At 40.1% G+C, this 24996-nt stretch overlaps 1 protein-coding gene across 4 annotated transcripts in view; it reads right to left on the reverse strand.

Annotated features, from left to right (window-relative positions):
* Pak3 (p21 (RAC1) activated kinase 3) overlaps window positions 1-23713 on the reverse strand; it is a 270788-nt gene extending 247075 nt beyond the window's left edge. For all 4 annotated transcript variants that reach the window (XM_070039896.1, XM_070039900.1, XM_070039895.1 and 1 more), the window contains exon 1: window positions 23628-23713. The gene's annotated coding sequence lies outside the window, so the exon portion shown is untranslated. The remainder of the gene's footprint in view (window positions 1-23627) is intronic.
* Between the last annotated feature and the right edge of the window lie 1283 nt (window positions 23714-24996).

Raw genomic sequence — 24996 nt, forward strand, 5'->3', positions numbered from 1 at the left:
CTCCCTCCCAATACTATCCCTGAGGGTAGGCAGGAGGAAAGAAACAATGACAGCCAGCTGGCCTTCCCTCCCCCTAGCTCTTTACCTTGCTCTTGTCCCTGCAGGAGACCTGAGACTACAGCAAGGGTTTTGGGGTAGCAGGTCTGAGCAGAGAAGGAGAGCTTAGTTTCTGATCTCCTGATTGAGGACTGGGGCTTAAGTCAAGCTTTCTGACTCTCAGATGCTTTGACCTGGGCCAGAGATCTGCCTACTTTGGTCTGATTGTCCTCTGACCCATTTCCAGTGAAAACCCAGCTCCCTCAGAGGCCCACATGGCCATGAGGGCTAGCAGCCTCATTGTGGCCAGAAGAGACAGCTGTCTGGAGGCTGGCCCCTTTGTTCGGGTGAAGCTGGTAAATCAGCAGTAATCCCTGATTCACAGTGATAATCAGCTCCCTGTCTGGACAGTCAGGGCTGTACAAAATAACAAGTGGGGCCGCACCTGTTCTGAGAGTCTGGCACTCAGAAAGCAAGCTTCTGTGAAAGGCCCAAACCCCCATACAAGCAGCAGCTGCAGCCTGGAATCAGGGCTTTGTTAGCATAAGAATGGGCCCAGCCATACCAGCCAGCCAGCTTGCAGGCCAGCCAGCCTGCCAGCCAGCCTCCTTCTCCCCCTTCCTCTCAGTTTGTCTCCAACACCAAATAGGCCACCCTCATTGTAGGCAGGTTGGCTTTACAATTCTTTTACAATGACACCGATCAATTTTTCATCAATGGCAAAAGAACATTTTTCTTTCTTCTAAAATATCTCAGTGGAGAAAGATTCTGCACAATATAATCACACTTCACCATATTCTCATTCAAAGGCTAGGGTGCCACAGTACAGGACTTCAGGAGATACAAGGAACAGACTATAATGCAAATAGAGCATAGCACGACACTAGTGCACACCCTGTGCAAACCTTCCCCAAGGGTAAATTTCTTCCAGAATTTTTCTATAGCTTTTCAGGGACCCACTAAATCCATAGGACCTGGGAGTTTGCTAGAAATGCAGATGCTCAGGTCCTGCTCCAAACCTATCAAATAAGCTACTTGAATTTATCAAGATCTCCTCTAAAGATGGTAGAGTTTGAAAAGTGCAGAGCTAGAAAAGAAAGTCCTTGTGTTTCACATCTCATTCTTGAAACTGCATGAAAATTTCAATGACAAAAATCATACCTCCACCAATTACTAGAGGTGTTATCCAATGTCTTCACTAGTAAACAGGCAAAATTAATAAGAATTATAGGTACATTGGGAGGATAAATACAAAAATGTATATGGAAGTGACTGTCACACTGCTTGGTGTATAGCCATTTCTCAATAAGTAATAGCTCTTTTTGTTGTTTGTTTGTGAGGGAGTGAGTGACAGGATTTTCTGTAGCCAAGGCTGTCCTGTGACTTTCTGAGTGGCCCAGACTGAGCTTGAACTCAATTCAGATGGGATCTCAAATGCTGGGAGTTCAGGCATGTACCACTCCACTCAACAAATACTTATTCTTCTACTTTTTTCCTTAGTAAATAACACTATCATGCCAAATTCAGATGGTTGAAATGTTCACTTCCCCACAGTATATTGATCACAGAGGTCCCTGTCCATCTACATTTACAGCTATGAAAATACAAAGCACTAGATTTGATGAATAATAAAACCTCACATTTATACAGCAGTTTGAACTTTTGAAAGCATTTTCATGCTGATTATCTCCTAGCATAATATATTCAAAGTATCAGAGCTGAAAAGATATGAGAGGTCATTTGGTCCAACACTGTCCTTTCTTTGCTCAGATCAAAGCTTTTTCCGTGACTTGGCCAAGGTTACACAATAAATTGGCAGAACAATCTCCATTAGAACCTGTGTTAAACCTGATTCCCAGTTCAAAGTTTTTACTCAATAGCAATTTTGATGAGAATGTTTGCTTAAAGAGAGATGGCTCAGGTCAAGGTAGGGCATGGCATGGCATAGATTCACCCATGAGCATTTCCTAAACTGGATGAAGGAGGATAACTTTGCATCTAGACATGAGTGCATGCATTTCCCATTCCTGAATGCAGATTAAAAGCCTGGAGCCTGTGCTCCATCACAGTTGGGAAGAAGAAATAAGGACCACTGAGCTGTTCTGAGAATGAAGTGCTCAGTTCACATAGAGGCCACAGCATGGGCTGGAACAGGTTGTCCTAAGATTCTTTCAGCTCTGATACAGGGAACAGAATTTCATTTCACAAAGCAAACATGGAACACTCATTGATCAATGTTACTTTCTGCAGCTTTTAAAGGGACTCGTTAATCAGTGGGAAGGATATTAGCAAAATGTAAGCTATAAGATGGTGTGCTATTTGATCTCAGGGACTGATCAGGGATAGTGCCAGCATCAAGTCCATGGATGTTCACCACACAGAGTTCTTCACTTCATGCACGTGGTAGGCCTTAGTAACCCTAACAGACAGAGAAGAGGCCTAACACCACTCATAAAACAGTCACACAGTGCTGTGAAGAACACACCCTGGGCCTTGCTACCAAATTACTATATCTGGAAGGAACATTGTTCCTATTTCTATGAACCTCTCACACTCTTGACCTAAGAAATCCTCTTCCATTCCTGATATACAGTGAACTTGTTAGAGTTGGTTGTAAAGGTCAATGTCAATGTCATTCAAATTTTTCTTCTGGCTGTAGCAGTTTTACTCTAATAGAAAAATCTCAGATTCTCAACATGATAAACAAATACAAAGCACATATCCTTAGTTAAATGAAGGGTTTTGCATTACTGTATTCTACTTAGCCAACTTCATTCCACAAGATACGTAGGGATCCATGAAGTATAACTTGAAAACCATTGTTATAAGTCTCTAGCAAACATGAAGTTATGCATGATAGAAAGATTATTCAGTACCAGAAAACAATATAAAGCGTTTAGAAGGTAGACATCTACAACATGTCATTGGGAATGAGAGGGCAATGAAAAAGGAATCTTGACTGACACAAACTTCTGCTTTAGTATGGTCAGAGTATATAAAAATTCAAGTTCAAGCCGTGTACCGTTGGCTCATGCCTATAATCCTAGCTATTCAGGAGTCTGAGATCTGAGGATCATGGTTCAAAGCCAACCTGGGCAGAAAAGTCCCCGTGAAACTTTTACCTCCAATTAACGACTCAAAAACTAGAAGTGGTGCTGTGGCTCAAGTGTTAGAGTGCTAGCCTTGAGCACAAAGAGGCTCAGGGACAGTGCCTAGGCCCTGAGTTCAAGCCCCACAACTGACAAAATAGTCAACTTCAGCTATGGATATGTTGACTTTGGGGTGCCTGTGACATTATCAGGTCAACAGTCCTAGAGAATTAGATAAAAAGGTTTAGGGCTTAGGGAAAAGATCTGTGCTGAAGGGTATATAAGAGAGTCATCAACAAGTAGGTGATCTTTGATGCTACCAGCAAATATAAAATTGCAATAAAAATGTACAGTAAGTAGAAAGAAAAAGATTCCTGGAAATACTCATATTTAAGATCTGGAAAAAGAACTCAAAAAGCAGCCAAAGAAAGATAAGTAAATCATGAAAGCAGAGTGTCCTGGAATCCTAGGGAGAACAAATTTTCAGGAAGTCAGGCAGTATAAATCAATGGCTCAAACACACTAAAGTAAAAGGCTAAGAAACTTTATTTTTGCCAGTTGGAAAATCACTGATATCTGTGGCAAAAAATATTTCATGGAAGCAGAAATAAGATTCCACTGTACTGAAGATATGCGTGAAGGATAAAAGAACAGAGACAGGCTTAACAATGTTCATTTTCCAAGATGTTTGGTTGTAGAGGGAAAAAAGACACATAGGGAGTATATAAGTTGAAGAGAAAGTTGTTTTTGTGTGTCAGTGCTGGGGCTTGAATTCTGGACCTGGACTCTGTCTCTGAGCTTCACTTGCTTAAGGCTAGCTCTCTGACACTTGAGCCACATCACCACTTTCAGTTTTTCTGAGTAGTTTATTTTATTTATTTATTTTTATTTATTTTTATTTTTTATTGTGAAAATACTGTACAGAGGGGTTACAATTACATGGGCAAGATAATGAGTACATTTCTTATCAGGCATTGTAGCCTCCTCCTTTGTTTCCCCTTCCCATCCCTTCCCATCCTCCTCCCGCCCCCCCACCCAATCCTCCCCCCCACCACCAAAGTTGTAAAGTTCGTTTTCAACATAATGATTTGTTCATCTCATTGTTGCAATGGGTCCCCCTGTATCCCTATTTAAACGATTTGTTTTTTCCCTTCCACTTCACAAATTATACCGACATCAAATACAGTGAAAGCAGGGGTTATACCATGGGGGAGGGACATACATAGCAACAAAGAAATAATCTTATAAATGTGTTAGAAACAATCCCATGAAAGAAAAAAAACATTTGAATACATATCTTAGGGTTCATTTCCCTAACATCACCTTATCTAAACTTTTCTGCTTGACTCAGATATATAATAGTTATTGCAAATAAAGGAAACCATGGAACTTCTGTTTCTTTGGGCATGGCTTACTTCAGTTAATATAATTTTTTCCAAGCCTTTCCATTTCCTAACAAATGGGGCAATGTCATTCTTTCTGATGGAGGCATAGAATTCCATTGTGTATATATACCACATTTTCTTGATCCATTCATCTACTAAGAGGCATTTGGGTTGGTTCCATATCTTAGCTATAGTAAATAATGCTGCAATAAACATAGTTGTGCTGGTAGCTTTAGTGTGGTCTTATTTGTAAACATTTGGGTAAATACCCAAAAGTGGGATTGTTGGGTCATAGGGAAGCTCTATGTGGAGTCTTTTGAGGAACCTCCATACTGCTTTCCAAAGTGGTTGAACAAGTTTACACTCCAAATGGATCAAAGACCTCGGAGTCAAAGCAGATACTCTGAAAACATTACAGAATGGAATAGGAGAAACCCTAGGTCTTGTTGGCACAGGCCGAAATTTTCTTAATAGAGATCCAGAAACACAGTAAAGAAAGGTTGGAAAAATGGGATTGCATGAAATTGCAGAGCTTCTGCATGGCAAAGGACATAGCTAGTAAGATCAATAGAAAGCCCACAGATTGGGAGAAGATCTTCACTAGCCATACAATGGACAAGGGTCTTATATCTAGAACATACCTTGAACTCAAAAAATTAAATCCGTCAACAACAAATCTTCAAAGAAACAACTGCCGAATAAATAAGTGGGCTAAAGACTTAAAGAGAAACTTCTCTGAAGAAAGAAGGATGGCCAATAGACACATGAAGACATGCTCAACCTCCCTAACCATAAAAGAAATGCAAATCAAAACAACATTGAGATACCACCTCTTTCCAGTTAGAATGGCTAAAATCAAGAACTCTAATAACAACAGATGCTGGAGGGGATGTGGACAGAAGGGAACCTTACTGCATTGTTGGTGGGAGTGTAAACTTGTTCAACCACTTTGAGTAGTTTATTAGAGATAAGAATTTCATGGAGTTTTCTGCCTAGGCTGGCTTTGAATCACGTTCCTCAGATCTCAGATTCCTGAGTAGTTAGGATTACAGGAGTATACCACCAGCACCAAGCACAAAAAGAAATTGTTTGTAGACGGGGGGGGGGAATAAATATTTTTACTGTTATTATAAAAGTGATGTACAGAGGGCTTATCGTTATGTAAGTCAGGTAAAGAGTATACTTCATTTTGGACAATGTCACACCTTTCCTTGTTCTTAGAGAAAGTTTTTAAAGACAAAAGATTCTGAGGGTATTTTAAAGGTAGTTAAAGGTGAGTAAGCCATTGAAGATCCACAAAAGAAAGGGGTCTTAGAAGAGCCAGAGGAAAGAACAGAATAAATATGGGCACAGATACTTCTAATCTGAAGAACAGGACATGAGATTAAGGCTCTAGAAGTCTCTTCTCTGTGAAATGGGAGGAGATCCACAGACAGAAATGGGATTGAGGCTGGAAAATGGCGGCATAGGTAGGTTTAACACCAAGAGAAATGTCACTTACTGAGAACGCCTTGTATGATTTCCAAAGTATTTACAGGAAGCAGCAGAGCTGGTTTCTACTCAGCTGTCCAGATACAGAGAAGGAAAAGAAAGATTTGGACTATTCTAGATATTTTCAACCTAGTTTCTCACTGGAATCACTTGGGGTACTTTACGAACTTCACAACTTGGTGGAGGGGGGAGGGAAGGGCTGGTAGTGGAAAAACAAAGGAGGAGGCAACAATGTTCAGTAGGAAATGTACCTTGCTCATGTAACTGTAACCCCACTGTACAGCATTTTTACAATAAAAAAGTACAAATAATTGTTCTGTCTGGGCTCACAGCCTAATCAAAGGAATGAAACATCAGTACTCTTTTTTTTGCCAGTCCAGGGGCTTGAACTTAGGGCCTGGGCACTGTCCCTGAGCTTCTTTTGCTCAAGGATAGCATTCTACCACTTGAGCCACAGCACCACTTCTGGCTTTTCTGTTTATGTGGTACTAAGCAATTGAACCCAGGGCATCATGCATGCTAGGTAAGCACTCTACCACTAGGCTAAAGTTCAGTCCAACATCAGTACTCTTTTCAGTGTTCTAGGGCATTCTAATAGGCAATATCAAAATGCTCTAAAATGATGTTTTTTGTTTGTCCTGAGCTGCTTTTGTAGAAGGATAATTCAGCAAGAAAGTTGATGTTAGAACTGCTAGAATGTATGCACTATGAAATTAGGAGGGAAGATGACAAGAAGAGGAGCCACCAGGAAGACCACACACAGTCCAGGGGCTTAGATGAAGTGAATAGGGAGATATGGTAGAATGAATAAAAATATATGAGGTTCAGGTTTCAGGCCTGGACTCCTTTGGAGCTTGTATTAGTTATGTTTGCTTCCCTGTGACCAAAATACCTTACAAAAACAACTTAAAGTATGAAATATTAATTAGGGCTCCTGATTTCAGAAGTTAGTTCATCAAAAAGGTATGTTGGATCAGAGTAGTTCATATCTTGAGAGCCAGGAACAGGAAGGAAGGTAGGTTTAGATATAACCCCCAGGGACACATCCTCAGCAACCTATTTCCTCCAACAAGGAAGAAAGTTTCATCATGTTACCAATAATCTATTGGAGTTTTGAGTTGATCCACCACTTATTAGTTCAAAGCCATCATAATTAATTTTCTCTAGAAATGGTGTACATACCCTGAGACTTGCTTTACTAATCTCCTAGGCATTTCTTAATGCAACCAAGTTGACAATCACAGAGGCAATGACAAAATCCAGAAGTTGCAGCAGGTGAGAGAATTGAGTAGAGAAACTGAGTGGTAATAAATTGTGTCAATAAAATATGAAATTTAAGCCAGATTCTATTCAATTCTCTATCCAGAGACTTCCCTTCAATAGCTCACCATGTCTAATTCAGAATAAGAATCAGAGTCCTCAAAATTTCCTACCAGGCACAATAAGACAGGATTGTCTATTCACCCTTTGACTTTGTCTTCCAGGATTTAGGTAAAGTTTCTTCCTGTAGAAATTGGTTCTTGCTCATCTATCTTTAATCTTTTCCAATTTTCAACTCCTGTTGAAATTTCTTCCCTAGTATTTAAAATTGATCTTTATCCCAACATTTTCTTTTTTAATTTTTTAATTTTTAATATTTTAAATTTTTTATTGTGAAAATACTGTACAGAGGGGTTACAATTACATGGGCAAGATAATGAGTACATTTCTTATCAAGCATCGTAGCCTCCTCCTTTCCCAACATTTTCTACCTCATTCCTTGCTTATTGTTCCATAATGATTTTATGACATTTTATAGACAATATTTTATAGTCATTTGTTTGTTGACTGATTTGTTGATTATCTCCTTCACTCCCATGTTCCCCTTTATGTTTCTTGAGGGCTGGGATTTTTCATCCATTTGTCCATTGCCATATACATAACAATACCTAATGATACCATATACCAATAATAGTGGCCAGTATATAGGCAAGAATGTCAGATTGATTATCCAGATGCATGAAAGGCATCTAGACTAAAATCAGGACTTAGGTTAAAAGAGGAAACAGATAATCCAGATAGTAAAAGTCTAAGAAAATTGAATGAATTTGAAAGACAAGTGTTGACAAGTGAATATTAGGTAATACAGGTGGCATGTGCCACAGAGAATCATTTATTTTATTTCATTTTGTTTTCAAACTATCGTAAGATAATAAATAAAATTTGCATTTAATTCTGTTAGCTGTTAGATTTTTTTCCATGTTTTATTTTCATTTGGTGGGTTGGGTATAAAAGGTTTGAAAATGGTGCCAGGAAAATAGATGATACAGATATTGTCCTTCAATTCTGTGAGATGTGTGACCCAGGGGAATAAGCAGCCTATGCATAAGAAAACTTCAAGAAAACAGATGTGCCAATGAAAGCAGCAGTGGTATGAAAACGAGACTGCATGAGCATCACCTAGGAAAGCTCCTTAATAATATAGAAAACCAGGACCCCTCTTCAAGCCAATTGAATCAGAATCTCTAGGGATGGGATCCAGGATACAGACCTTGTTTAAAAGTTTTCCAAGGAATACTAGCAGGTAGCCAGTGTTGCAATGCACTGATGTAGATTATATTGTGAGGAGGTAGAGTGGGGTGGTGGTGGTGGTGGTGGTGGTGGTGGTTGATGTCCAACACAGGTCTCAAAGGGCATAGACAAAAAGCCTGGGAGAGGATAGAACATGAGGAGAGAGCACAAATATATATGACAATGATGTTGAGGGAGTCTGAAAATTCTGAGATGACCTTTTGGAAGAAAATCTTTTTTTTTTGTCAGTCGTGCGGCTTGAACTCTGGTCCTGGGCACTGTCCCTGAGCTCTTCAACTCAAGGTGAACACTCTACCTATTGAGCCACAGTGCCACTTACAGTTTTCTCGTGGTTTATTGGAGATAAAGTCTCATGGAATTTCCTGCCTTAGCTGGCTTTGAACCATGATCCTCAGATCTCAGCCTCCTGAGTAGCTATGATTACAGGCTTGAGCCACCAGCACCTGGCTGAAAATATTTGAGGTGAAGTATCCCAGACTTAAAACCAATGGGGAAAATATTGATTTCTAGATGTATGGAAGAAAGGTATAGGACAAGGAGAGCAGTTTTGGAAATGATTATTGTCTGCAGATTCCCCTTGGTGGCCCTGGGAAATATGAAGTGAAGTGGACACCTTTATATCTATTACTGCAGGCTGTGTACTCTGCTATTGATGACCAGTCACGATGATGGAGCTCTGTAACATTAACATCCTGGTCATGCAGAAGATGGTCTCTGCAGTTGGCAAGACTACTGGGAGTGGATGCAGTATACCCAAGTGTTTGGGTGTACCCAAATGTACCCAAGTGCTCATTCTCAATCTTGGCCTTGATTGAAGATAGAAAGGATCATAGATTTTACCCTATTACTAAAGTGTATTCATAGGACATGAGTATACAGAATTCTAAATGCTCCAAAATCTGAAGCTGTTTTGACCAACATATACATTATCATCACATCAACATCCAAAGTAAGTTGAATTTTGGAGCATTTTAGATTTCAAAATTTCAGATTAGGGATGCTTGACCTGTATTCTCTAAATAATCCAAGGTGGAAAGGATGCACCATGCCTCTTCAGCTACAAGCAACTAGGGGTGCTGAAAAAGGAACTTGCTGTCAAAGGATATAAAAAATCCTGCAGACCATGCAGGCCTTTCTGCATATTCCATAGGTGTCCAGATTCCCATCTGGGCCTATGCCACTCAATGTTTTCAGATATTTCCACTACTAATAACACTGCCTTCTTCTTAAGGCTATTATAAAGCTTACTTAAGAAAATGTACAAGGCAGTCAGAATAGGGCCTAGGATAAACTAAGCACTCAATAACAGCTAACTGCATGAGCATCCTCTGTAGAATAGGAATATTAGTACTACCTACCTCATGAGTACTGCATACCTCATGAGCTAACGTACATAATACTTAGCATAATGCCTAGAACATAACCACTTAATAAATGTTAGCTATTATTATCTACTCATACTATTAAAAGCAATAATGTTAACTAATTCCAGCAAAAATCATGAAGCCCTGGAGTAAGATTGAGACATTTAAAATGTGTCTAAAATAGTCACCTCAGATATAGAAAATGATATATAGAAAGGCCCAGAGACATACACTCAGTTGTGGGCAGTGAAGTTGTTTGGTCACCAAGCTGAGGCAGGTGATGCCATGGGAAGTGCCTCCCCTTGGGCAGGCCCTGTCACCAAAGCTCAATTCCCAGCTCTATTGATCAGGTAGGAATTGTCACTATGGCAGCATGTAGTTGCCATACTTGTTGCTTTACTTAAGGAGGAGACAAAGGACTCTCCAGTCGGTTGTTTTGGAGGAATGCCAGAAGGGAATACAAAGTTGGCATGGTTGATAGAGAAGGCGTGGTTTGGCAGGGGGGCAGCTAACAGAACCTTAAGCTTTGTGGGGCCAGGCTCCTGTGGGATTTGCTAAGCAAGGTCTGCTTTGTCCCCATTTTTGTCATTTTGCAAACCATCTTGGGGGCTAGAGAATCAGTTGTTTTCCTAAAGCAACCCATCTGACATTGCACATTGCTTTTTTGGGGTGCCCTATCAGTCTTGAGGACTTCTCACACAAAAAGGCCATTTACTCTGCTTGTCTCAAACAATGTATACCTTGAAGGTATCAAAAATCTCAGCTGAGATTTAACCCAAAGGTGAGAGTTGGTAAGAGTTGACCCAATGGTGGACCAGACACAGGGCTAGGGGCCAAAGGACTTATGGTGTCAATAAGGTTAGTAATTGCATGCTAATAACAATGCCTCATTAAGCACTTTGATGGTCCAAGAAGTGTCCCAAGAACTTTGCATGAATCCTCTTACTTATTTCTCAAAAATTCCTCAGAGACTGGGCCAGGTGACATACATGTAATCCATGCTACTTAGGAGGCACAAATAAGAGAATTGCTATTTGACGATGGCCTAAGCATAGTTAGCACATGACTCTAATTTTTAAAAAAAACTAAAGTGAAAAAGGGGGGCTGGTTCAGGTGATAGAGTACTGTCTAGCCAGGGTGTGAGGCCCTGAGTTCAAACCTCAATAGCACAAAACAAAACTTCCAGAGCTAGCTAGTATTATTGTTCCTGTTGCACTGATGTAAAAACAAGTGTAGAGCATCTAATGTGACTGTCACAAGGCCTAAACCAAGAGTCAAAACTTCTATGGACCTTTGTGCATTTATAATATACATAAACAGCAGCTATTATAAATGGCAGTTTATAGATGAGCACTATCTATGGGACACACACATGTATGTGTATGTATAAACATACATACATACTAACATATATACATGTGTATGTACAAACATACATACAAACATACATATACATACATAAGTGTATGTATATACATATATGTGATATATATGCATATGTGTACATATATACTTGATTCTTTTGTCCAGCTATTTGAGGTAAGTAGTGATATTATTCTGTCCATTGTTCAGATCTAAGGCAGTTGAGTGATTTATAAAATTGACAAAATTATAGAGCTAGTAGGAGATAAGTAATGATTTACACTTAAGCAAACACTCCTTTCATCTTTAACTTCTCTTTTTCTCCAAAACAGTTCTTTTCTGCCAGAAATCCCCTGATATCTACATTCATATATACGTAATCTACTTGTGATTTTTCCAATTTGTGATGGTGCAAACCTGAGAGGCATTAGCTAGGAATGAATACTTTGGATATTGAATTCAGATCTTTTTCTGGACTCGCAATTAATAGTCCAACACTGATGATGCTGGACAGTGGCCGTGAGCTTTAGTTCTCAAGCAGCCATGAGACAGACCACAATTGCCAAGATTTTTGGATGCATGTATTCAACAAATACCACGATATATTCAGCATCTCTTTCAATGATAGCCTTTGTGTGTGATGGTTTTGCCCAACCACTTGCTAAGATAATTGTTCTGAGCACATTTAAGCTAGGACTGGTTAAGATACAATACTTGGTAGGTTAGGTATATTAAATATGTTTCAGACACGATATTTTCAATTTTACAGACATATCAGGCTCTAATGTCATTGCAAGTCAAGAAGTACCAATAGCTTAGACAATTTTCCTTTAAAAACTAGTCTAAAAGTTTTCAATGTTTGATTGCTCCAGTATTACCAGGAGGAAGGGAGAATAAGGATTATTACATGTGGAAGAAGGAGCCTAGAGAAATACAGTGATTTGTCAGCATGAAATGTAAAGCAGACTGTTGAAGTCTTACAAAAACTTTAGTTTTGTGTAGGCTATTGAATGTCATGATTGGACATGGTAAAAAAAGATGACAGATACTGCAGGAAATGGGCACAAGAGCTCTCTTGAGGCCTTCCTCTTAAAGGGGATTTTTAGAGAAATTATAGCCAATATAAGCTTTTTCCCCAAGAGAACCCAAAAGTGAATAGTCTGGTTTGGGGCAGCAAAGTTCATTCTATGGTCCTGCATGACAGTCAGAATGAAAAGCTAGGCTTCTTCTGATGGGATATTTATTAGGTTAGAGTGCAAGTATGGACTTAGCCTTACAGTTATACTCAGAAATTGCAAGGCATAGCTATGTTGCACTCATAAACAAGAGTCCTATAAAGTCTATAAATCTAAGTTCAATGAGTTGATATCAGTGGATGCCAAACTCTTCTTGTTGCATCCTCCAAGACTGGTGACACAAATCATACAGGAAGGATTCAGGTGGTCTAGAAACACAAGAATCCAAGCCAACTAGACTCCTGTTCACCCTATTCTAAGTCCTCCTCGAGATCAGCTATCTCTCCTTTACCTAGCCCTTCACTAATGGAGAACATCTAGAAAGTCACTCTCGGCCTCCCAATGGTCTTCCGTAGCCCTGGCACCAGCCTCCTGAAGAGAATAGGAGGAGAAAAAGAAGAAGCATGCTCTATGAAACAAACAGTAGTCAGAGAAGTTTCAGATATTTATCTCTAAATGCCAATACCAGTTATTTACAGCTTTACTATAACCTATCAGTTCTCAGGGTTCAAAGATAGTCTTCTAGGCTAGGTGCAGTGGCCATACTTGCAATCCTAGCTGTTTGAGAGATAGAAATTGGAACACATTGGAAGTTTGCTTTGAGGCCAGCCCAAGCAAAGTGTTAGTTCCATCTCAAACATTAAAACATTTGGTATAGTGGCACACACCTGTCAGGAAAGCTCTTAGGAAGCATAGATAGGATCACAATCCAAACCAGGCCAGACAGACATAAACAGGAGACCCTATTTGAAAAATAACCAAATCAAAAAGGTCTGGGAATGTGGCACATGTGCTAGAGAACCTGACTAGGAAGTGAAAGGTTCTGAATTCAAATCCCAATACCACTACCATCAAAAAAAATTCCAGTCTCTAAACCTCACCTTTAGAATGATATATGATAACTCTGGCAATGTTATTCTGCTATTAAAATGAACCCTTTCTTTCCTGTTTCTTTCTTTTTTATTTATTTATTTTTTTCTTTCCTGTTTCTTAAAGTTATTTCAGGCTCACACTCATCATATCCAGGAAAATCTGTTGTTTCATATAGTCCCTCTTGCTGTAACACAGGTTTGTAGACATAGAGAGTCACTAATAGAAGACTCTTTTAGCATTTAGGCCTCAAGACCAGGCAGACTCAGATTGCTACTCCCCATCTCGGAAAACCTGTAAAGTAGAAATGCTAGTAATATTCACCTAGTAAAGCAGTGGGGGAAATTAAATACAATATGCAGAGTAACAGAGTACCTGGTATAGGTCAGTACTCAATACATGATAGCTACATGGAAAAAAATACAGGCTGTCTCTGGAAGTAAACCTGTAAGAAGTACTCTATTAGCTTAGGGATGAGAAACCTCCTTTTCTTTCAAGGGCAATTTAGATATTTATAACATCATTCACAGACCATATAAGATTATCAATGCAAGGCAGATGGCCAAATGCATCCCATGAGGGCCATTTGAAAAGTGTGTCTGTCCTATCAGTCACATACCAAACAATGTTGTGGGCCAGATGTCTGTTCCTCATCCCTGTCCTAGCTCTAACTTCTTCTGTATTGAAAGGAAAGGCTTCAGATAGGGACAATGGGTGTGCACTGGACAAGGGTTGATCCCTTTCAGAGGGGAGAGTAAAACTGAGACTCTCTAGAACTGAAGGAAACACACCCAGCACTGATCTGCGAGGGGCTGCTGAGTGGATTGAAGATATTTAAAGTATCATGGAGGCTGGGGGACGCTAGGGCAATCTTGCAAAGCAGAAACCCACTGCAAAGTGAGTTTCCTGAAGGGAAAGGAAATCAAAGTTGAAAAAGTCAAAGAAGGAAATGGAAACTTAAAATGGAAATCAAAAGGAGAATTTAAGCTGAAGAGGTGTAAGCTCTTTGGGTAGCACTTTGTCCTTTCTCAGTAATGCTTCTACTGAGAGGTTTGTGCCAAAAAATGTAAAATATGCTCATTACTGGTCAGTGTGTTCCTCCAAATTTGCTTTATTGGAAAGAACATTCTGCTTGGCTCTCACCTCAGCACAACCCAGCCCCAGGGAACTAGATAAGAAGCCAAGCTCCTCAACCTTTGGAAAATAGTTTCATTCCCTCTGGCCACAAAGCCTTGGAGAGTTAGTCTCCAGAAAGTTCCCTCCTAAAGGAATTGTAGTGTCCCTAGAATCACCTCAGAAGTTAGCTAATAAGTAGGTTCCTTGGTCCACATTTGGAAGTTCAGATTCAGTAGCTTGAGGTTGAACCTCTTATGCATTTATTCATCCATCCATTCATTTGTTCATTTATTTATTTTTGTAAAGGTAATGTATAGAGGGGTTATAATTATATAAGTAAGGAAATGAGTACAATTCTTGTCAAACACCTCCTATGTCAAACACCTTCATGTTGAAGGCATTTTAAAAGACGTACCCTCAAGTGATTCTGCCACAAAGTAAGCTTTGAGTTTGGAGATGAGAGTGTTCCGTTTACACTGAAGAAACCAAGATAGAGTTTATCTATTTCTAATCATTGCCTTCACTTTATGTAAAGAATTTGAAACCTAGAAACTTTTAAACACTTATTAAGAGCCATAAACATAAATTAACTAGTAACAAAGGCCGGAATGGAACCCAAGACTTCTGCTTCACAGTTTATTGAAAAATTCATTTACCAAATGTATCTTGTTAATGAGATGCATCTGTTTGGATTAAGTGTGGAGACAAAGATCCCTCCTAGGTTCCAATCAGGGTTAGAAAGCAAAGCTACCTTCTTATAAGTCATTAAAAATGAAACAGCACAACACTTGGTTGTGTTGAAAGCATGAAATGTAGTTTTAAAATAAAAGAAAAACCAGGTATGCTGGGGTACATGTGTATTATCCTGCCACACAGGAGAAATTCTGTAAGCTTGAAACCAGCCTGGGCTATGAAACAAGATTCTGTCTGATTGTTTTTTTTTAAGGAGAAAACCCTCTTTGGCAAATTAAATATAGTAAATAAAAAGAAAAGAAGACCTTACCCCTCATACTTGTCACAAATGACACACGTATTATATGATGCATATGCTGAAACTGTATTTGTCCCTGTAATAGTTTAAAATCATTCAGCATCAAAAAGAGACATTCTAGCTTTAAAACAGAACATTCACTAGCTTAACAACTAAAGCAATTTTGAGTAATTGCGTTATCTGGCCCTCAATCCCCCTGTGAACTATACTGAGTCTAGTCCAAAAAAGTTAGAGATGATCATAAGCCTTTTGCCAGATGCTGCGATTTTGAATTAAGTGGGAAACCACAAAACCCTGTTGTCAGTAGTTCAAGTACCCAAATCTTTCCTTAGGGGACAATAACCTACCCATTTGAAATGGTTAGAACTATCTTGGAGGGTCAGCTGTGCTAATGACACACTAGGTGAAGAGACTGAGGGATAAGTATAAAGGACATTCTCAAACCTACAAATTAGAAAGCTTCATGTTGAAGGCACCATACCAATCTTGAGAAGAGGAAAGTTGCCAAATCGTTAGCTAACAAATGTTAGTGGTATGTCAGGAATCTTTTCCAGCAATTCCTAACTGAGGGCATTCCTCCTTTTCAGATTTGCTTTCCTTCTCCCAATCTGAAGGCCTTACTCTTAGTCTAAACAAACAGAAGAATTCCTTTGGCCATACCTGAATGCTGGCAGAAAAGTCAGGAAGATGAAAAAAACTAGGCCAGGGAGAGGAAAAGCCACACCTGTACCTGTTTGCTACTATTCCCTGTGCAGACAGTGACATCACTGTTTATTTCTCTTAGAATAACTTCTCCTGGGAGGGCTCAAACTTGTCTTCCTTGCAGAAAGTTAATCTGGATAGAAGCTGGTTTTTATTCCACACAGCCTCCAGAAAGTTCAGAAACCAATCTTGCTAACCTCCGAGGTCAGTGAAGAGGGAGCAGTAGTTTTTTCCCAAGTTTCTACAGTCAAGGTAGAGTTAGTCTGTCATTGCCTACTGTTTCAGCTGCTGCCAGCAGAGATGACCTGACATGGCCATTCATTTCACAGTGAATTTACAGGGATTTGATGTTGTAAAAATTCTTTCGACACAGTTCTAGTTGGAAATGAATTTAACAGCATGTTTGCTTAAGTAATTGAAGGTGAAATGTATATTAGATATGTTCCAGGTACAGTTAGAGATTTCTGCTTCCAGCCTTTCATAAGGTCTAATATGAATTCCAGCTTAGTATTTGACTTAAGAATGGAAAATGAGCTTTCATACACTTTGACCAGGGACATAATTGGTATAAACATTTTAGCAATATGATAACTATTAACTCAACAAATGTAATCCAGAAATGTATCTTAAGAGAGTACTAGTGGGGGTGAATATGATCTAAACATACTATATGCATGTATGGAAATAGTGCAATGAAACCCTTTATACAATTAATATATACTAAAAACAGGAAAAAGAAATGAGTCAAATATATGTAATATAGTAAGAGTGATGCTCAATTTTGGCATCATTGAGGTAGTCATAAAGGAATATTTCTATATAGCAAAAGTTACCCAAATCAAAGCTAAAAGACACACAATAAACCATCACATACATCTCCAATACACAGAGCAGTAGTTTCTATCAAAATACATAAAGAGATTCCTGTTATCCAATGCAGAAAGATGTGATAGAAAAATAATGGAAAATACAGGCCAAAAATATGAAATGGCAACACAACAGAAACTCAGATGGCCAATAAACAGATGAAAAGATATTTATCCTCACTAGTACCAAGGAAGTAGAAAGACCATGGAAATATTTCTCAGCCTTCATATTGTCAATTTGAAAAGGTGAATAAGCTGAGCTCTGGTGACTCACTACTCTAATTGTAGCTATTTAGGAGGCTGAGACCTGAAGGATTGTTGTTCAAAGCCAGGAAGCAAAGATAGGCTGGAGGTATGACTTAAATAGTGGAATGCCAGCTAAGCAAGCAAGCTGAGCAAAAACATGGGACCCTGAGTTCAAACTCCAGTACCTCATCAAAGTCAGTAATATCTGAAAAAAACAAGAAAATAAGTGGAGAAATAGCTATTGTTGTTCAAAATGTAAGCTTCAATGGCCTTCTTGGAGGCCAGTTTTACAGGCTCGTTTAAAATCAGAGAAGCACAAACCAAAACTTTTGGAACAGCAAAAAGTTTGTTTTTATGAATATGATCATAAGATATACATATAAAAGTATACTGAAAAGGCACTAATATTTAATAATATAAAAATTAGAAATAATATAAACTTCAGCAAAGTGTGCATAATGGGCTACCATGTAATTCTTAAAAAGATGACATTGGTAGATGTATATTTTTAGGAAAAAAAATTTCCAGACACACAGTTTAGTAAAAAAAAAAAAACATGTTTTAGAACAGTATGTGGGACATGATGGCATCCTTAATTATTTGTGCCCATGAATATACATCTGAATATTCATGAAAACATGCACAAAATGTGAACATGGATGAGGATCAATGCTGGAAAAGTCAGGAATATTCTAATTCATTTTCTATGAGCACATGTTCTTTGGATAGTAAAATAGCTTTTTTCACACAATAAGTGAACCATCCTGTTCCATTCCTCAAAACCCAGCCCCTCTTCTCAATCTCTAAAGATGTCATTTCTAAGGATCCAGGTACAGAATCTATGACAACCTCTTAAAATCCATAGCCCTGTATCATTCAGAGATTAAATTTAGGTCAGAAACATTATTGAGAAGCACAAAGCTTGTATCTTTATTTTTAAGTTTTCTTTTCATTCAAATATGGCATAATAGGACACACTTTCTGAAACTATCATTAAATCCATCCTCTCACATCTCAGTTCTTCCTGATTTGCTCCATTCTCTCCCCATCCTCTCCCTTTGTTCCAGTCTTGGGGATTGAACTCAGGGCCTGTGCACTCTCTCTTAGCCTTTTTAACCATGGCTCCACTTCCAGATTTTTGTTGTTGGTGGTGGTGGTGGTCATGGGGCTTGAACTCTGGCCCTGGGTTCTGTGTCTTAGCTCTTAAGCTCAAGGCCAGCACACTACCACTTGAGCCACAGTGCCACTTCCAGTTTTCTGGTGGTTAACTGGAGATAAGAGTCTCACAGACTTTCCTGCCCATGCTGGCTTTGAACTGTGATTCTTAGATCTCGGCATCCTGAGTATCTAGGATCACAGGGGTGAGACACCGGTGCCCAGCCCAGCTTTTTTGTGGAGAAAAGGTTTCTGGCCTAAGTTGACTTTGAATCCCCACTCTCTTTGATAAGGTTAGACAGCTTAAAATTCTTTTTTTGTTTTGACTTCAAGTTCAGTATTCAATCCCATTCATTCAGAAAGAGTTTAGCTAACTCCTCTCCCTGTATATTTAATATAAAGCTCATCCCAATGTTTCCAATCCTCTGCAAAATTACATCTAACAATTGAACCTACAGGATTTTTTTATATTTAGGGGAGTATCTACAAGTAATCCTACACTGCACCAACAGCAAAAATTATGGTGCTGTGGACCTAAGTAGCAACATATTTGTACAGGTTAATAGATGTGGAACTTTCTCTGGAGAGTTCCACAATAGCTTCATCAGACTTTCAAGGAGTTTCTTGTCCCACAAGAAGGTTGATAACCATCAAAGAAGAGAGACTGGAATGATTGAATCACCCAATGAAAATCTAGGACAGAATACACAGTCTAACTGGCTGCTCAGTTTGGTGAGTCAGAAAACCAAACACACAAGAGAAATGGAGTGGGATAGAGAGAAGCACAGCCTTCTGGGGTTCCACTAGAAATCTGTCCCTTTGCTAAAGCTACCACATGACAGCTGACCCAGCACATACCTGGATATGGCCACAAACTCACACTCCTCTGAACTACTCAAGAAGGCAGGTCTAAAAGTTCTCAGGGCACTGCCATTTTGTGAATCCCCTTCCTGGGTGAGTATCACCACTAAGCTTTCTAGAAGATGGAATGACTCATTCTCACTTTCCAGTGTCACACAGGTCTGTCTTGTGCACAAAAGTAATGCTTTCTGTTCCATTTTCATGTTGTTGTTTTCATGTGGAGAATTGTTGATTGTTGCTTAGAGAATTTGAAAGCCAGTAACTCCAGAGCCTCCATATCATGCTTAATCTGAAACCCAGTTCAAGCTCCATGACCACCACCACCAACAAATGGAAACACAGTTTCCATTCATTCTCAAGAGGTCCATTGCCTTCCAAGGTAGTTGTAAAGAAATGAAGTTAAGGGAAATTACAGGAGATGGGAAAGCAAGGGAAGGGTCAGTAGTCACACAAGTGTTGTTTCCTTTGACTTTTAAGTTTCCCTAAAGATGGCTTCAGCCTTGATAAAATAAGTCCCTGAAACAAACAGCATTCAAGAAGCCTCTCCTGCAAAGCTACTCCAGGCCAGAGGGCATTGAAGTCCATGGAAATGAACCCTGTGGGAATGAGCTTCTTCCCAGGATAATCCTTTAGAATTGCTTCTGAAAGATAGCGTGAAGGATAAAAGCAACTTTCCAAATAAACTTACCTACCTCCAAGAATCTGGATCCTCTGGTCTGTGGAAGATGTTTAGATTGATGGGCTTTTTCTGAAATCTGTATTCATGATAACTCTGGTTCAGGAAATTAAAGCCCACAGTGGAATTTTCAGGATGTAAAAGGAAATAAGGGAACTGAGGCAGACTAAGAATGGAGACAGTGTGCCAAATACTCAGCAGAAAAACAGGATTGGGCCCTGAATTATCAGGATAATTGCCTTAATTCTTCATTTCCCTTTTATAATAGCTTGAAATTTATACAGAGCCTTTCTTCTAAGGAGCTCAAAATATTACAGAGATATTATCTTCGTTGTCATCACACCATCACCTTCAGTAAGAGTGATGATTATTATCAGCCTCATGTTACAGATGAGGGACTAAAGAAAAGCTGAGAATGGTAAAGCCAGTCAGCCAAGTTTACCTATCATGCTACTGACAGTTTCTGAACTCAATGGAGAACATTCTTTCCCAGCAATGTCCAAACAATATTTTTCTTAACCCCAAGTCTACACAAATACTTGTGAGAATATCAGATTTTATGAATAAATATCTAAGAGATACTGTGTATTATATCCTCCAAACACACATTCTCTTTTGTCTCTTTTCCTCCCCCCACCACCACCCTATGAATGTGTGTGAGACCTACAAATACTTTGTCTTCTGTGGAACTCATATGGAAATAGTGGTCTAGCTATCAGACTAATCTGCATATCAATTCAATAGACAAATGAAGACAAATCAGTTCCATTCCAGCCCAATCCATGGGGGCTGAGGTTTTCATTTGTTTGTTTGTTTGTTTAGAAATATTGCCTAATATTCTCTGGAAGGGGCAGCCAGTAAATAGAGGCTCTAATGAAAACAAAAGGTCTTGAATCACCATCACTTTTATAGCAGGCCATTGGCCAGACTAAGAAGGAAGTCAATTCAAGACTACCCATTAATGTTAGCATTTCTTTCAAATAGAATGTTGAGCTATTTTTGCTCTTTACTTAAGGGGGGAGAACATGGAGATATGATCTATGCCATCAGATCCCACACTTTTAACTAGCATAATATTGTGGCTACCAAGCACTTTGAATAGACATCATCAGTCTCAAAGCTCAATCCTAGTCATATTTGCCAACCAGTGCAATAAGCACCAACACAACCAAACACACTCCAAAAACACCCTGGCTCTGCCTTAATTGCCTTGCACATTAGAATAGCCATCCTAGAGCCATTTCAAAACACATACAGTATAGTCATCTTGTGCTATTATTAATTACTATGACTCTACTGAAAGTAACTCAAATGTGCAAATTGGGCAATCTGTCCTGCTTACTTTGTATTTTACTTATCATTCAAGTAAGAAAAGATTGAAATCAGTGGAGTTAGTACTGATTGCTATCATTTTCATATTTTACCTTGGTATTTATAAAACATCTGCCTTATGAATGAAAAAAATACCTGCATTGAAATCGGTCACTTGTTGCATATAAAGTAAATGTAATGCAAATATACTTTTCTTTATCCACTGTATTTGTATAAAACTCAGTAGGAAGGGATTTTTTGTTAAAACAGTTACTATAAAGGCCAAAGAGGCTTGTCACTTCAAACCATGCAATCATGAATCCTTTGGAAAGCTACAAATTCTGCAGTGTTCTTACAGTCCATTTAGTTCATTTGCATTGCAAATCTACATTCACATATGTCAGATTTGCTTAAAGCAAAAAGCACTAATATTAATGAATGAGCCAGGCATTTCCTAAGAGGGAGATGTGTTCTGATCCTTATCAATCTGTAATACAGGCTCCTTTTGGATTCATCATTAATCATTATGCTACTCTTCAGAAACTTGTTCTGGGTTTGTTGAGAATTTGACAGAAATACTTCCAGACTCTCTGCAGTTTTACTTCTGTTTAACCTCTGTGCCTTCATACAGGCTGCTTCTTCAGCTAAGGATGCCATTCTCCACTTAGCCACCTGGTGAATTAGTTCTTCAATACTCAATTCAAATGTCACCTTTCCTGTGAAGCCTGCCTTAATCATAACCCCCACTCCTGTAAGGCATCCATTCTCAGTGTTCCCACAGTACCCTGCTCATCCCTCGCCGTCCTTTAATTGTTTGTTTACATGCTCTAGCTTGCGAGCAGACTGCACTCCCTGAAAGCTGAGAAGATGTTTTATTCATTTTGATCTTTCCAATACCAAACATTACGACTGACACATAGCAGGTGTGTAATAAATGCTGCTTGTTTGACCGATCACTGTGCTTAACTGTATATTTTGGACCTTGGAAAGCAATGTTTTATTAAAACCACAAATAAAAATGTCAAAGAAAGGGCTTAGCACTATGCATTCTTTATTTTTATTGGTCTCTCTTCTTTCTTTGATTAAAAACGAAATGATCATACTGTTTCATGCTTTATGGTTCAAGAAAAACAAAGACAATAACAACCCCAAAAACCTGTCTCAAGTACATTCAGGAATAACATTTAAGTGCATTTGGTTTGGTCCTTTCCCTTTAAATATTCAGCTACATCCTAGCACATCATGAAGTTCACTGCAGTAAGAAAGACATAAGGATCAGTAATTACAGGGATCACTGGTGAAACTTGAGTTCCTCATTGGTTGAGAGAAGAAAATCTGCTAAGAAAGTTCAGAATATTTGAGGGAACAATTAAGATGTCTAGAAGAGCTTGGTCAATCTAGTTGGAAATTCTACATCGATATAGTGCTAAGCAACTGCCCTAGTGGGAGCTGGGGGCGGGAGTGGGGGGGAGGAGGCGGGGAATGAGGGATTCCCATTACTTTGAAACCATCATTATCCTTCCAATGTGGGCAAAACAGGTTGGACCTGCTCCGCTTGCATGTTGCTGCAGTCGGGCTTGGCATGGGATGCGACCCAAGGACGTGTAATGCCAGGAGTAGCCCTGCCTCCTGGTGCAGCGTGCGTGCTTGCGCAAGGGCACGCGCGCGCGCGCGCGCACACACACACACACACACACACACACACACACACACACATCCCACTCTAACTCACACTCGCTTGGTCCCATAGATAAAATCTGCACCATCAATCTGGCACATAGCCCAGCATGGCATTCCTGTACGTCCAGTCACGCACAGGGAGTGCTCATATTATCTTACTCCCCTAGTTTGCCAGGCCCACACCCCACTTCACCAGCAGACAGCAGCCCAGCCTGCAACTAGACGCTGGATTTGTTGTATGTAACAAAGCAGCACCATACCCTCAGGTGCCATGCTGGATCCATTCCATCCATCTCTCCTGCCGCCATCCCTGAGCTACCAGAACAAGAGAAAGCTCCGATCTGGGAAGTGAATGTGGGAAGTGGGGGTGCAAAGGGATGGGCAGTGGCCTGGAAAGTCTGGGTGGCTTCGAGGCTCTCAAGCCAGGAACGAAGAGAGAACTGGCAAAGGGAAGAGCTCCTTTCCATCCCATCGCTCCCCACTATGCACAGAGCAAGGCTGAAAACTGCATCCCCTCCATTCTCCCCCCTCCCCCACCTCGTCCATCGCGTGCCCCTCCCAGCGGCTCTCCCAGCCACCAGCACTAAGACAACCCGCAACAAAGCGCCCCCAGCACAGACCTGTTTCAGCTTCTACGTGATCGGAGAGAAGGGGATCTGCAGCCAAGGGTTCTGCCTTTTCGCCACTGGGCAGGAGGAGCTGTGGATGGGAGGAGGAACAGGAACTGTGGGAGGAAGGAAGATGAGGGGATAGGAGATCACAGCAGCCGCCGCGGCGGTGGTAGGGGGAGGAGAAGGAGGAGGCTGCTTTCTGTGGCAGCAGCTGAAGATGCTCTGGCAAGAGGAAGGGCTGGGTGCGCAGGGTTGTGGGCTCACATGCGCCCCATGGCCCGGGGATGCGCGCGCGTCTGGGTGTGTGAGAGCATCTGGGTGTATTTTGATGGTGATTATTTCCATTCTGACCTAGTCAGAAACTTGGGTTCCTGGACCTAGGCGGAAGTGAAACAAATCCTTGCTCTTTCCTCAAGTCTGACTGTGCACTGTGTGTGGCTGGAGACTGGGAAGAGTTAGGAGTGGAAGTAGTTTGGGGAGAAACCCCTCCCTTCAGTCTTTTTGAACACTTGTGGCTTACCGTCCTCAACCTATTCCAGGAAATCCTACAGCCAAGGAGAAAAGAAAGAGACCAAGGCCTTTCACCATTGCTATTGATTTAAGTGAGTGGTTATGAGTGAGTGCTTACACCATGTTGGCCACTGTCTGGACTATTCAGAAGATAATTTCTGTTCTAACTGGGGTTGACTTTCATGAGGTGCCTGTAACTTCATACCTGATCTACATTCTACCTTTTCCTCTGTCTCTCCTTCCATTGCTACATTTCTGTACATGCCATGTAATCGGTTTCTATTTGAGTTTGTTCATTCACATCTTTGGATTCTTTGGTGTACAAGGTGGAGAGTCACATCATTCTCACAGTTTCCCCTGTAGCAGCTGTATTCAGTTTAGAAGAGAATCAAGAGGGACTTCTTAGGGTTGAGTGGGCCCATGATCTTCCTGGATTGCTCTAAATACCTAGTTTACACAGAAAGCAAAGAAAGCATGCCAGGCAAAGGTGGCTCATGCCTGTAATCCTAGCCACTCAAGAGGATGAGCTCTGAGGATCATGGTTCCCAGCCTTTGATGGAAAGTCCATGAGACTCTTAGCTCCAGTTAATCACAGAAATAGCTGGAATTGGTGCTGTGTCTTAAGTGGTAGAGTGCTAGTCTTCAGCAAAAGGGATCTCAGGGACAGTGCCCAAGCCCAGAGTTCAAAACCCAAGATAGGGGGTGGGGCGGAGAGCAAAGAAGGACATAATTCTCTTTCATGATTCCATCCTTAGTGAATTCCTTGTTTGGATCCATGGTGAAAGTCAGTCTCTCACTCTTGACCTTTGTAACATCTTGCTTTGCTGTGTCTACTGGTTTATGTTGCCAGGGCACTTAGACATTTACT

Source organism: Dipodomys merriami, unplaced genomic scaffold (genome assembly GCF_024711535.1).
Source record: "Dipodomys merriami isolate MVZ:Mamm:240054 unplaced genomic scaffold, mDipMer1.0.p SCAF_3, whole genome shotgun sequence".
Lineage (NCBI taxonomy): Eukaryota > Metazoa > Chordata > Mammalia > Rodentia > Heteromyidae > Dipodomys > Dipodomys merriami.